The following is an 11257-nucleotide window of genomic DNA, read 5'->3' on the forward strand; positions in this document are numbered from 1 at the left end:
AAATAAAACTTTGACAAAATTTTCTATAGAAATAAAATTTTGACAAAATTTTCTATAGAAATAAAATTTTGACAAAATTTTCTATAGAAATAAAATTTTGACAAAATTTTCTATAGAAATAAAATTTTGACAAAATTTTCTATAGAAATAAAATTTTGACAAAATTTTCTATAGAAATAAAATTTTGGCAAAATTTTCTATAGACAAAAAAAATTAAAAAATTTTCTATAGAAATTAAATTTTAAAAAAATTTTCTATAGAAATAAAATGTTTACAAAATTTTCTATAGGAATAAAATTTTGACAAAATTTTCTATAGAAATCAAATTTTGACAAAATTTTCTATAGAAATACATTTTTGAAAAAATTGTCTTTCAATATTCGACATATGTATATGGTCTTAAAATAAAATTAAAAAAAATAAAATCGATTGTTCGAAATATTTCAAATAAATTGTTATGGTGGTGGGCATTAAAATGGATCGATTCAGCCCATCTGCTAGTCTAACATTGTAGGAAAGATAAAATGATCTCCGTAATTGGAAGTTGCTTTTCATTTACAGTCATACCGTACATTGATCTAATGAATATGGGAAAAATGTGAAGTGTTTTAAAAAAAATAGTTTATCTGGAGTAGGAGTCGAGCAAAATTTTTTAGACTCCGACTCCGACTCCATAGCCCTGGTCGAAACAACACCGCGTACCAAATTTCATCAAAATCGGTTAATAAATGCGACAGTATTCCTGTGAACCATAAATACATGGACGGACGGAAGGACTTTCGGATACGAAGGGCTAGATCGACTCAGGAGGTGATTCTGCAGGTATTTGGGGTCCAAATTTGATATCTTGAGCATATCAGATAAATCGGTTCCAGAACAGATAAATCGGGTAAAAATTGCGGTTCCAGACCCGGCAATCTACAAGTATTCTGCATCCCCCCATATGTGTGCAGAATGTAGTCTACATCGGTCAACGTTGCCCACATATATCAATCTTCCGATTCTTCTTGGGCTTCTAGACGTCGTAATTTCGATCCGAGTTATTCGATATCCACAGAGAAAATCCACATAGAAATTTAAGTTTGTGAGGTTTTGCTTAGCATTCATGCGGTATAGGTTAGGTTAGGTTATGTGGCAGCCCGATGTATCAGGCTCACTTAGACTATTCAGTCCATTGTGATACCACAGTGGCGAACTTCTCTCTTATCACTGAGTGCTGCCCGATTCCATGTTAAGCTCAATGACAAGGGACCTCCTTTCTATTGCCGAGTCCGAATGGCGTTCCACATTGTAGTGAAACCACTTAGAGAAGCATTGAAACCCTCAGAAATGTCACCAGCATTATCGAGGTGGGATAATCCACCGCTGAAAAACTTTTTGGTGTTCGGTCGTAGCAGGAATTGAACCCACGACCTTGTGTATGCAAGGCGGGCATGCTAACCATTGCACCACGGTGGCTCTCCTGTGGTATAAGGTTTTTTCTTGTCCAAAAGTCATTAAACTTTGGAATGAAGTTGTTTTGTCCTTATAATTAAGTGATGCAACTTAAAATTGAGTATACAAACATGGACGACAATTTTGTTAGACTAACATCAACTTGGCTTTAATAAATCTTTAAAAAATTCTTCAAAATTAATGTAATCGTCTCAAAATTTTTTTAAGTTTTTGTATCACAAAGCCAAAAAGCATTCAAAAAACAAGTAAGTAAAGTCTAAAGTCGGACGGAGCCGACTATATTATACCCTTCACCACTATGTAGACAAACATTTGTGTTACCATCTCAACTACTTAAAATTTGCTGGGAGCTATATAAAAGTTTGCATTTCCAGACACAAATACTTTTAATGGAAACAATTTTTTGTACTTCTACAAAAACTCTAGAATTAAAATTTAAATCGGAAAACTCTAGAATTAAAAAAGAAAATATGGGAAATATGAAGCGAGGGAAATTTTAATGCAATTGTACAAAAGAGATTTATGATTTTTCAGGCGATACATATGTATTCGAGATATAGGACAATTAGAGTAATATTTACAATTTTTGCTACTCAGCAGTGGCGATTTTACAAGGATATTGGTTAGATCTCGCCAAGATATGTGGTCAAGTGTGGGCTGTGATATATTATTTGGTCTAGTCGGGCGACTTGGAGCCTTATATAAAACTCATCCGTTCTGTGGAAATTTTGGCATTGCAGTGTTTAGGATATGGCTAAGATATAGGGAAATCATCACAGAATTTTGTGTAAAGTATGAGAATTTTGGCCATATATGTATTCTCTGAGGAAACTATCCAGTCAATTGGAGGAAAATCCCATTGAAAATGGGTCTAAAATATGAAACAGTCTACCATATTTCCCCAACTCTGGTGTACGTATATATGGGAGCTATATACAATCTGAACCGATTTTGACTAAATTTGACAAATTTGCATAGTTAGAATAATAATTCTGCTATCTATGCAAAATTTCACGTAAATGGGAGTACAACTTTGGCCCCCCCTGGTCATATGAGTGCAAATCGGACGGGAGATATACATGGGAGCCATATCTAAATCTGAACCGATTTCAACCAAATTTGCCACAATTACCTATACTACTAAACGTACTCCTTGTGCGAAATTTGAAGCAAATCACGGCAAAACCCTGGATTTTGAGGCCATATAAGTTCAAATCGGACGAAAGATATATATGGGAGCTATATCTAAATCTGAATCGATTTTGACCATATTTGGCACATACAATAGAATCGTAAAAAGTACCGCTTGTGCAAAATTTGAAGTAAGTCAGGGCAAAACTCTGGCTTTTGAAACCATATAAGTCCAAATCGGGCGAAAGATATATATGTGAGCTATATCTAAATCTGAACCGATTTTAACAAAATTTGACACACTTAACGATACTATTAAACGTACCCCTTGTGCAAAATTTGAAGCAAATCACGGCAAAACTCTGGCTTTTGTGGCCATATAAGTTCAAATCGGACGAAAGATATATATGGGAGCTATATCTAAATTTGAACCGATTTCAATCATATTTACCAAGCATTGGTAGAATGTCAATTCTACCCTCTGTGCAAAATTTCACGAAGATCGGTAGTAAACTTTAGCCTCTGTGGTCATATGAGTCTAAATCGGACGAAAGATATATATGGGAGCTATATATAAATCTGAACCGATTTGGCTGATATTTTGCAAGATTTTCGAGATTCGTAAAATATTTGGATGTACGGTATTTCAAGAAAATCGGTTGATAAACACGCTAACTATGACCACATCGGGGATAAATATATATGGCAGCTATATCTAAATCTGAACCGATTTTTTCCAAAACCAATAGCGATTGTCTCTGTCCCAAGAAACGGCCCTATGCCAAATTTGAGGACGATCGGACTTAAACTGCGACCTGTACTGTTTGCACAAAATTACATATACAGACAGACGGACGGACGGACAGACAGACAGACGGACATCGCTAAATCGACTCAGAATTTAATTCTAAGCCGATCGGTATACTAAAAGATGGGTCTATGACCACTATTTCTTGGCGTTACATACAAATGCACAAACTTATTATACCCTGTACCACAGTAGTGGTGAAAGGTATAACAAATAAGGAAAGTCTGAAGTTGGATGGGGCTGACTATAATAGACTCTGCACAACTTTGTATTTAGATCTACATTTCGATAAAATCTCAAATACTTCAAATTTTGAGAAAATTTGCTATAGAAATAAAATATTGAGAAAATTTTCTGCAGAAATAAAATTTTGACCAAAATATCTATACAAATAAAATTTTGACAAATTTTTTTATAGAAATAAAATTTTGACAAAATTTTCTATAGAAATAAAATTTTAACAAAGTTTTCTATAAAAATAAGTTTTTAACAAAATTTTTTATAGAAATAAAATGTTGACAAAATTTTCTATAGAAATAACATTCTGAGAAAATTTGTTAAAAATTAAAATTTTGACAAAATTTTCAATAGAAACAAAAGTTTGCAAAATTTTCTATAGAAACAAAAGTTTGCAAAATCTTGTATAGAAATAACATTTTGCAAAATTTTCTATAGAAATAATAGTTTGCAAAATTTTCTATAGAAATAAAATTTTGACTAAATTTTTTATAGAATACAATTTTTACAAAATTTTCTAAAGAAATAAAATTTTGACTAAATTTTCTATAGAAAAAAAATTTTAAAACAATTTTCTATAGAAATAAAATTAAAAAAAAAAAATCTATAGAAATAAAATTTTGACAAAAATTTTCTACAAAAATAAAATTTTCACAAAATTTTCTATAGAAATAAAATTTTGACAAAATTTTCTATAGAAATAAAATTTTTGAAAAAATTTTCTTTCAATATTCGACATATGTATATAGGTATATGGTCTTAAAATAAAGTTAAAAAAATAAAATCGATTGTTCGAAATATTTCAAATAAATTGTTAGGTGGTGGGCATTAAAATGGATCGAATCAGCTCATCTGCTAGTCTAACGTTCTGGGAAGCATTAAATGATCTCTGTAATTGGAAGTTGCTTTTAATTTACAGTCATACCGTACATTGATCTAATGAATAACGCAAAAATGTGAAGTGTTTTAAAAAAATTTAGTTTATCTGGAGTAGGAGTCGAGCAAAATCTTCAGACTCCGATTCCACAGCCCTGGTCGAAACAACATGCGTACCAAATTTCATCAAAATCGGTTAATAATTGCGACAGGAATCCTGTGAACAAAAAACACATGGACGGACGGACGGACGGAAGGACGTACGGATACGAAGGGCTAGATCGACTCAGGAGGTGATTCTAAGTTGATCGTATTTTATTTTATGGCATCTAAAATCAATATTTCTGATAGACACCTTTTTTGGCAGATCAAAGTTATTATACCCTGACCAATAGTTTAGGGTATAAAAATCGTAGAGTGTGTTAAAAATTTATAAATTACAAAATCTTTTCAATTTAAACCTTTCTCATAGCTTATCTTTACATAACCCTCAAAAAAAAATTCAAAATTGTTTCTATTGAATTATTAATTTTTGTCACAAAAATAGGTCAAATTACCCATAGTGCAACGTTCAATAAATGTGCTATTGAAATTTGGCACATATTCTTTTTTTATCAATATAGTCCATCATCAAACCTGCTTGTTTGATGATGGACTATATCGGTCCAGATTTTCATAGAACTGCAGGTATTTGGGGTCCAAATTTGATATCTTGATTAAATCAGATAAATCGGGTAAAAATTGCGGTTCTAGAACAGATAAATCGGGTAAAAATTGCGCTTTCAGACACAGGCAATCTACAAGTATTCTGCGTCCCCCCATATGTGTGCAGAATGTAGTGTACATCGGTCAACGTTGCCCATATATATCAATCTTCCGATTCTTCTTGGGCTTCTAGACGTCGTAATTTCTATCCGAGTTGCCTGAGATTCGATATACACATAGAAAATTAAGGTTGTGAGGTTTTGCTTAGCATTCCTGCGGTATAAGGTTTTTTCTTGTCCAAAAGTTTATAAATTTTTGAATGAAGTTGTTTTGTCTTTTAGTTAAGTGATACGACTTAAAATTGAGTATACAAACATGGACGAAAATTTTGTTAGACTAACATCAACTTGGCTTTAATAAAGCTTAAAAAATTCTTCAAAATTAATGTAATCGCCTTAAAATTTTTTTAAGTTTTTGTATCTTGATTACAAAGCCAAAGAGCATTAAAAAATAGAAGATGGTTTTCAAAACTTTATTTTATAGACGGTTTTTACTTTAGGCATAGCATAATTTCAACTTTTTCCCGTGTATATAAATGCTTTTGCCACACTTTAAAACATTTGTGTAATTTTTAGATTATTGTTACAATTCAAGACATTTATTATTTTACAATTTGCATAAAAAAATATTTAACATCGTAATTTTCAACAGTTTTTTGTTTGTTTTGGATTGTTGCTTTACTGTGTTTGTGGCTTAAGATTAGCAAATTAAAAAAAAAAAAACACAAGACAATCAACAAACATCTGCTTCATATGCCTCAAGAATGACGAATTAGACCAAAAAATAATCCCATTTCAATCAATCACTTCATTTAAAATGTATGAAATACGAATCCATGTGGTAATTCAACTATTCAATTTTCGAAGTATTGTATATTAGAGTGGGAAACCAATAGGGATTTCACAATACTACAAAAAAAAATAGTATATAAGGCCGTAAGTTCGGCCAGGCCGAAGGTTATGTACCCTCCACCATGGATTGCGTAGAAACTTCTTCTGTTGTTCTCATAAATCCACAAATAAAGGGACTAACCTCATTTTAAAGCCATTATTGGCTAAGGTGTGCTGAGTGCGGTGGTCCTGCGTCCTGTTAAAATGTCAATTACACAAAGGAACAATGGTTCTGTTGATTAAGAACTGAATATTGTTTCTAAGGTTATTTGGGACGCTGAATCCAAATCTGCACTTGGTTTTTTTTTATCAGCTCGACTTTTCGAGAAATACCGTTATGTTCAAAATTAAGGAACTTCCGCTACATATATCGGAATAACTTGAACCCGGTTCACCATATTAAATTTAAACAAGTATATACGGCCGTAAGTTCGGTCAGGACGAAGCTTACGTACCCTCCACCATGGATTGCGTAGAAACTTCTTCTAACACTGCCATCCACAATCGAATTACATAAGTTGCGGTAACGCTTGCCGATGGCAAGGTATCTTAAAACTCCTAACACCGTCTTCTAAATTGTAAGTAAGTACATACGTGGTATATATTAAATTAAAAAAAAAGACCGATTAGGTACGTACATAATTCAGTTTGACAAAATTTGCTATAGAAATAAATTTTTGACAAAATTTTCTATAGAAATACAATTTTAACAAAAATTTTTATAGAAATAAAATTTTGACAAAATATTCTATAGAAATAAAGTTTTGACAAAATTTTCTATAGAAATGAAATGCTAACAAAATTTTCCATAGAAATAAAATTTTAACAAAATTGTCCATAGAAATAAAATTTTAACAAAATTTTCCATAGAAATAAACTTTTAACAAAATTTTCTACACAGAAAAAAAAGTGTCTCGTAAAATTAAGAAGATTTTTACAATAATTTATTACAAAAATTTTCCAGAATTTTAGTTCATTTTTCGTATCTTGAACGAAAATTAACTACTCGAAAGGAAATTTTACAAATTCTAAGTAGCAATCGTTTAGTTCATGGCCTACAAAATACGATGGAAATTTCCTTAAAAAATTTCTTAACTGGTAGTTAAAAATTCGTTTGTCATGCTATAAAACTACTTGTGAAATGTAAAGTATTTTCTAAATAATAAGTGCAATTTACTATAATATTTTTTTGTATGAGAAAATATTTTTTTACGAAAAATGAACTTGAAAGTGGATAGCAATTTCTTACTGACTATTCCTATAGTTAATAATTGTTGGTAAAAAATTACACAATGAAATATTTTTAGTTCACATGTAATTAAATTTATAGACATTTTCGTCAAAAATGGTAGATAACATTTCATGAAAATTTTGCAAATTTTAAGTTAAACGTTTCATCGCTCATAAACTGGTGTGCCTTTACGAATATTATTCTTAGAGTAAATTGTCAGCAGATGCGATGAACTAATGCATAGTACAGAGATCTTTATCGGAATAGTGGAATGTGATTAATGTAAAGATGATGTTACTTGAGTTTTGTTGTGTATACATGAGCGTGGGGTTGTTTTTATTTTTGTTCATTTAGTGGCTTGTGTGTGTGTGTTTGTTATTCGTTGATGGTTTTTGGCTGGATGAGATGTTGTTTTCAATAAAGGCACATGTGTTTTTGTTGTTGTAGGAATGTTTTGGCTTTGCTTGGTTTTGTTTGGCATGCTTCAGTTGTATAGTTGGCGTTGGCGTGGGCTGTTGCATCTTTTGAGTTGGTATGCAACAAGGGAATATAAAGGCATGGAATATTTTGGATTTTTGAGTCATATATTGGTGTTTGTTTATTAAACCTTTTAAATGAAAGTTATTAATATTTTATCGGTAGTTTAGAAAAAAGTTATTAAGAATATTTAGTAAAATATGTTGAAATTGAAAGTGTATTGAAATTTTCATTATTCAATGTAAAAAATTAATATTCAATTCCAGATGAATTTGGAAAATTTTTGTAATATCTCAGCGTATAGGTTATTCATAAATTGGTAAGTATTTTTTTAATATGGCTTTCTTTTGAAAAGAATATTTTTTATGTATATTATTATTTGTTAATTATTTTTGTTTTTGGAAACCAGTTTAATGTTTTTCTTTGTTGTAAAAGCGATATTTAATTTCAGAGCAACTCCAGACGGATTAAAACAAATTTAAAAAGGTAGAGAATTGGTAAGTTTTCTTTTAAAAATTGGCTTTCTTTCAACTAGAATATTTACGTTTTTATGACCTTTTTATCATAAAAATTACAGGTTTTTAATACCTTATTTTAGTATTTCTTTAATTATTTTTTTTGGAAACTAATGTAATATTTTTAATGTAAAAATAAATATTTAATTTCAGAATAACCCCGTAAAATTTTGACAAATTTTTAGTACTCCTTTGCCTGTAATTTAATAGTGAATTGGTAAGTTTTCTTTAACTTTCTTTTAACCCTGGACAGCCATCCTTATTTTTTGTACATTAACGTCATCCTTCGTCATTTTGACTACGGCTGATTTCAAGACGATATAATTTTCATCGTGAGCGAAAAAGTGAACCAAACTTGAATTTATTTTCTTATTCAATTTGGTTTTAAGTAGTATAAAACAAAAATTCGTAAAACGGTCGAATTAGTATAACTTTAATTTACCATTTCCCAAACTAAAATGCATTTTAAATCGAAAATGAAATTACGTGTCGTCATTTTGATGACTGTCTAGGAATATCAAGAATATTTGGTTTTTTATGCATATTATTTTTTTCATTAGATTTTTTGAAAAGTTATTTAATAATTTTATTTAATATTTAATTTCAGAGTAACCCAAATAAATTTGGACAACTTTTTATATTTCCCCTCAGCGTACAATTTAATAGAGAATTGGTAAGTTTTATATTAAAACTTTGGCTTTCTTCCAACTAGAATATTTATTTTATTATATCTTTCACATCGATAACAACACAGTTTTATGAGTTTATTTAGAATACTTCATTATTTCTCTAATTGTTTCAGGTACAAATTTTATGAGATACGTTTTCCAAAGAAAAGTTGAATTCCTTACACCATTTGATAAAATGCCCCAAATATGGTAAGTTACAAGCTAAAATGAAGAATTAAAAATTATATTTCATTACATGGTATTAGTTTTTAACAATTTTCATTATTGTTTCCATTTTTTCCAGCAAGATATGTGAAAAAATTACGTACGATGAATAAAAAAAGGATAAGTCAAAATGTCCAAACAGCGGGTTCAAATGAACTACTCTCTTTTCCATGTGGTCATAATTTTTATTCACAAAAAAACATTGTATTAAGAACTTTCATCATAAGTTTTTATAATAAAGTACTTTTGCTTAAAGATAGTTTAATTTTAATGTATGAAAATTCTCATAATAGTAAAACGGTTTGTTGTTCCTTTAATTATTTAATTTCTCTATACTGTGGAATGATTGATTTAAAAATAGTCTAGTCGTCGACATTTTAAAGAGACTGTTAACCAATTTTTATTATCGGGTTTCCCACAAAATAAGCAAGTAAACCAAAATAATACTGACTTTTTAACTTGGTAGGTGTATATAAATCTTATGGTGTTGTAAAAATGAACTAAACTACAATGTTATAGATGAACTAAAATTTAAGAAAATTATAAACTAGACAAGTTGAAAAAAATCTTAAGGGCTAAATCATGGTCAATATTACTACAGTTTAGTTCATTTTGCAATGGAAAAGGGTTCACTGTTTTTTCAGTGTATAAAAATAAAATTTTGACAAAATTTTCTATAGAAATAAAATTTTAACAAAAATTTTTATAGAAATAAAATTTTAACAAAAATTTTTATAGAAATAAAATTTTGACAAAATTTTCTATAGAAATAAAGTTTTGACAAAATTTTCTATAGAAATGTTAACAAAATTTTCCATGGAAATAAAATTTTAACAAAATTTTCTATAAAAATAAAATTTTAACAAAATTTGCTATAGAAATAAAATTTGGTAGATTATTTTTGGCTCGAGTGGCAACCTTGATCATTAACCGATATGGACTAATTTTGGTATGGTTGTTAGCGGCCATATACTAACACCACGTTCCAAATTTGAAACGGATCGGATCAATTTTGCTCCTCCAAGAGGCTCCGGAGTTCAAATCTGGAGAACGGTTATATGTGGGCTATATATAGTTATGGACTGATATGGACCAATTCTAGCACGGTTGTTAGAGACCATATACCAACACCATGTACCAAATTTCAGCAGGATCGGATGAAATTTCCTTCTCTTTGAGCCGGATCGGATGAAATTTGCTTCTCTTTGAGGCTCCGCAAGCCAAATCTGAGGGTCCGTTTATATTGGGGGCTATACGTAAAAGTGGACGGATATAGCCCATTTTCAATACCATCCGACCTACATCAATAACAACGACTTGTGCCAAGTTTCAAGTCGATAGCTTGTTTCGTTCGGAAGTTAGCGTGATTTCAACAGACGGATGGACATGCTTAGATCGACTCAGAATTTCACCACGACCCAGAATATATATACTTTATGGGGTCTTAGACAAGTGAAAAAACATATTTATATCTAATAATTTTTCTTGAATTTATCGAAAAACATTTACTTACTCAGCAAAAACAATTGTTTGTTGCACAAGCAATTCTTTTTAAAAGCATTCCGGGATATTTTTTTCCACTTCAGATGAAGTTTTTTGTTTAGACCAGTCTTTGAAAATACGCTATTTGACGCTTTGAAGTCAAAAATTTGCTTTTGGATAATTAAATAGAAAATCAACAGAAAAAAAAAATACACATTTCGCCTCCGTTGACTTTTTCACTCCATGGAAGTTCTTTTGAGGAGGTTTCGCAAATTATGAGAATTTTAATTTTTTTATTAACCCAGCAAAAAAATTTGGAAGTTCTTCCAAAGGCACAACTTTAAAAGCACTTCCAGAAGATGCACTCCCAATGATGTTCTTTATTTTAACTACCCAGGAAGTGCTTTTAATTAAATTTTTTATAACTTGGGTTTTTCATACTTTTAATGGGTAATTTTAACTCTTTTGTTTCAAATAGGTTAAAAACAGAGTAAGAA

At 30.2% G+C, this 11257-nt stretch overlaps 1 long non-coding RNA gene across 1 annotated transcript; it reads left to right on the forward strand.

Moving 5' to 3' along the window:
* The first annotated feature begins 9186 nt into the window (after positions 1 to 9186).
* On the forward strand, positions 9187 to 9533 carry LOC142242975 (uncharacterized). Its single transcript, XR_012724274.1, has 2 exons — positions 9187 to 9263; positions 9358 to 9533. It is a non-coding gene; the product is annotated as an uncharacterized LOC142242975 (long non-coding RNA).
* The last annotated feature ends 1724 nt before the right edge of the window (positions 9534 to 11257 follow it).

The sequence above is a fragment of the Haematobia irritans genome, chromosome 1, assembly GCF_050003625.1.
Source record: "Haematobia irritans isolate KBUSLIRL chromosome 1, ASM5000362v1, whole genome shotgun sequence".
Classification (NCBI taxonomy): domain Eukaryota; kingdom Metazoa; phylum Arthropoda; class Insecta; order Diptera; family Muscidae; genus Haematobia; species Haematobia irritans.